Source organism: Mandrillus leucophaeus, unplaced genomic scaffold (genome assembly GCF_000951045.1).
Source record: "Mandrillus leucophaeus isolate KB7577 unplaced genomic scaffold, Mleu.le_1.0 Scaffold9, whole genome shotgun sequence".
In the NCBI taxonomy this organism is placed as follows: domain Eukaryota; kingdom Metazoa; phylum Chordata; class Mammalia; order Primates; family Cercopithecidae; genus Mandrillus; species Mandrillus leucophaeus.
Genome location: NW_012109807.1, coordinates 4,389,651 through 4,393,969, shown reverse-complemented (window position 1 = coordinate 4,393,969; position 4,319 = coordinate 4,389,651).

Genomic DNA, 4,319 nt, shown 5'->3' with positions numbered 1-4,319 from the left:
GGCCCAGAGAGTGGCTCCCACAGTGCAGGGGTGGCTGAAGGGCTCCTCAAGCGTGGCCAGGGCTGATGCTAAGGCGAAGGAGGCGCTGAGAGTGTGAGAGCCGCCAGCAGGTTGTCACCTCTCACCGGGACGAGGAGGGACCCGCATGGGTGGGGCCTGCTTGCCACTTTGGGCTGCTGCTGGTAGCTCTCTTTCCCACTGTGAAGAATGCCTTGGCTTGGCTGTGACTTACAGTGTCCTCCCACCAGGTGAGGCACGCCTCTTCCCCACAGGCTCTGGGGCCATCTTGGAGAAAGCCGGGGAGGGAAATAAACTGAGAGATAAATCATGTTTACCTAAGGAGACTGGCATGATCTCAGAGGACTGACTGAGTCTTGACAATGGGCTAACTCTAAGATCAGACCAAAATTTAGATCCCCCACTCCTAGTACCCAGAACATGCAGAAGAACAAATCAGTATCTTCTTAACATCTTATGCATGAGTTCATGAATCCAGTAGAGTGGACTCATTTCACAGGGAGGAAAAGGAGACTTGCAGGGAATTGAAGAGACTTGAAGTGAGTTTGCACAAGGTTGTGTAACCAATAAGTGACAGAGCACATAGGGCCACGGATTTAACTGCTCTGCCTGGGGGACCTCTGAGGGGCCGTTTCCTGGATCGTAAAGTGCGTCCTGTGGAGTGTAGCTGTGAGAACTAAAAGCAAGCAAGCTGAGCTGGTTGTGGTGGCTCACGCCTGTAATTCCAGCACTTTGGGAGGCTGAGGCGGGTGGATCGCCCGAGGTCAGGAGTTCGAGACCAGCCTGGCCAACATAGTGAAACCCCATCTCTACTAAAAATACAAAAAATTAGCTGGGCATGGTGGCGGGCACCTGTAATCCCAGCTACTATGGAGGCTAAGGCAGGAGAATCGCTTGAACCCGGGAGGTGGAGGTTGCAGTGAGCCGAGATCGCGCCATTGCACTCCAGCCTGGGCAACAGCAGCGAAACTCCATCTCAAATAAATAAATAATAAAAGAAAGCAAGCTGATAAAGCTTTCATCCTGGCACATCATAAGTGCTCAATAAACTTTTGACTGTTGACTATTTGACAGTTTCCCTTGCAGATAAATATTTAAAATGATTTCAGTTATTTCAAAATTGTTGGTGTAGTGTTATGGTTATATATTTAAAGAGAATTTGTATCCCTTTTAGAGATACACCTTCAAATATTTATAGATGAAATAAAATAACGTCTGAGATTTGCTTCAAAATAACCCAGTTGGCAGGAGTAGGGGGTGGGGAGAGCAGGTGAGCCAAGGTTGGCAGGTCCGATGACTGCCAAAGCGGGGAGCTCATTGCACTGTGCTCTCCACTTCTGTGTGTGTTTGAAACAGTCCATAAGAAAAACTTTTTATATGTACATTTGAAGCTGTGTCCTGGGGGAGGATGCACACAAGACATCTATACTCACACACCATAGTTTCAGACTTGCCTAAACACCTTCTTCGACGTGCACAACATTCAAACACAGTATGTGATTAACAGTATAATTAGCACTAGGTTTTGTTTTGTTTTTTTAAATCAGTACGGCATTATTAGCACTGTGGTTTCGTGTTCTGCACAATACTCCTGCAACTTTAGCTGGGCGTGGTGGCATGTGCCTGTAGTCCCAGCCACTCTGGAGGCTGAGGTGGGAGGATGGCTTGAGCCTAGGAGGCACAGATTGCCGGGAGGCAGAGGTTGCAGTGCGCCAAGGTTGCACCACTGAACTCTAGCCTGGGCAATAGAGCCAGACCTTGTCTCAAAAAACAAAAAAAGAAAAAAAAAAGTTTCTTTCTTAAAAACTCCCAGGGCCAGGCGAGGTGGCTCATGCCTGCAATCCCAGCACTTTGGGAGGCCGAGGTGGGCAGATCGCTTGAGCCCAGGCATTTGAGACCAGCCTGGCCAACATGGCAAAACCCTGTCTCCACTAAAGATATAAAAATTAGCTAGGCATGGTGGCGCATGCTGTAGTCGCAACTACTCGGGAGACTGAGATTTGGGGGATCACTTGAGCCTGGGAGGCAGAGGTTGCAGTGAGCTCAGGTTATGCCACTACACTCCAGCCTGGGCAACAGAGCGAGACTCTGTCTCAAAAACAACAACAACAACAACAAAAAAACACACAGAAAAAATTTCCCAAATATTATACCTCTGTCTTGGTGATTCACAGACAAATTATTATATTGAAGAACCTGAGAGAGGTCCTGCAGTAAATAAGGTTGTTTAACTTTATTTAACTTAGTATTTCCAAGTTTAATTGTCTGTAGAAGCCCATCCCCCCATGTGTGTTTGTTTTTTTTTTAACATTGTTTATTGCTTGTAAACATCTTGAAGGATACTAAGGGCCCGTAGTTCCCAGTTTAAGAAACACTGGTATGAGCTACATCACCGGATCAGACTTTGTGGGCCGTTCTGGGAGTTTAGGCTGTTGTTAAACAGGGTTTCTAGAGGTTTGACAAAAAGAAAATTTAGTGCTATGTACCTGAATGTGTTCCCTCCAAAATTCATGTTGGAACTTAATCGCCATTGTGGTAGTATTAAGAGGTGTCGCCTTCTGGAAAGTGATTAAGTCATGAGGGCCGTGCCCTCATGAATGGTGCCCTATAAAGGTGCTGGAGTGAACTAGCTGAGGCCCTTTTTCCCTTCCACCTTCTGTCCCTTATGCCATGTGAGGACACAACATTCAAGGGACCGTCTCGAAAGCAGAGACTGGGGCCCTCATCAGACACAAAACCAGCCAGCAGCTTGATTTTGGACATCCCAGCCTCCAGAACTGTGAGAAATCAATTTCTATTGCTGATTAATTACCCAGTCTCAGGTAGTTTGTTATAGCAACGGAAACAGGTCAAGACAGTGCCTTTGTCTCATGCTCCCTTTGTCCACTCTCCTTCCCCCTTCTCCTTCCCTAGCGACTCCCACCCACACCTGCCACACACCTAGAGGAGAGAAAAGGGCAGGGAGCCTCGTGAGTATGACTTGCTCACCTCCCCACAGGAGCAGCGTCTCTGGCTAGGGGTGTAGAAACATTTCTGGCTGCAGGGGCTCAGGGTGAAGGCTCAGCCCCGCCCTTTCATCTCCACAATTGTCAGATGTGACTTAAGACAGGTATTCCTAAATTAGGACTTGGCTCTATTTAATTGGAGGTGATATATACTGTTAAAACTATGTATTGGCTGGGCATGGTGGTTCATGCCTGTAATCCCAGCACTTTGGGAGGCCGAGGCAGGAAGATCATCTGAAGTCAGGAGTTCAAGAGCAGCCTGGCCAAAATGGTGAAACACTGTTTCTACTAAAAATACAAAAAAAAAAAAAGAAAAAAAAATCTAGCTGGATGTGGTGGCAAGCACCTGTAATCCCAGCTACTCAGGAGGCTGAGGTGGGAGAATCGCTTAGAGGCAGAGGTAGCAGTGAGCCGAGATCGAGCCACTGCACTCCAGCCTGGGTGACAAGAGCAAAACTCCTTCTCAAAAACAGAAACAAAAAAACCAAACCCAACAAAAAAACTATATATTTGGCCATGTTTTGCGCACTCAGCATTTTGAAATGATGCAAATACATTGCCTCTGGTTTTCCTTTTAGCTAGCACTGGAACTCAGGCTTTAGCGCATTGAAAAGCAGTATGAAACCTGAATACACTTAGCAATTTAGGATTTCCTTGTTCCAAAAGTTTTATTTCAAAAAATCAGAAGAGTGTGATCATAACCGAGAGTCATAGAATATTGATTCTCAAAGACTTTTTTATTTATCTGCCCACCTCACAACTGGCCACATCCCCTTCCCTCCCCGTCTGCAGCTCAGCCAAATGCCCCCCATCTTCCTCCTCATTCTCCAAGCAGGCTTTCCCCTGTCAATGGTCCCCAGAAGCTCTGGGATTCAGGAGCCCTCTGCTCCCTCCCTTCCATTCCTATCTATTTCTCTATTCTTTCCTTTCCATTTCCCCTCCTCTCCTCATGTAGAGGGTTGGGAAGAATTACTAACCTTATAGTGATGATGCAGATTAGGATGATAATGGTGCTAATACTAAACACTAATACAAGTGTTATTAGCATTCCATCACATATGCTCACAAAACTCATAAAACACTGCTATGGTCATAAACCTATGGAGTCAATATTTTATATTGTTTTATAGATAAAGAAATGGAGCCCTTGAGAAGTTAAGCAATTTGCTCAAGATCATACAGCTGCAATTTGTATTGCAACAAAATTTGTGACCTGCCTGAATTTTCACTATTATTCATATTTCTGTCACACTCTGGATCCTCCATCTACCAAAAATGAATATAGTGACATGGCCA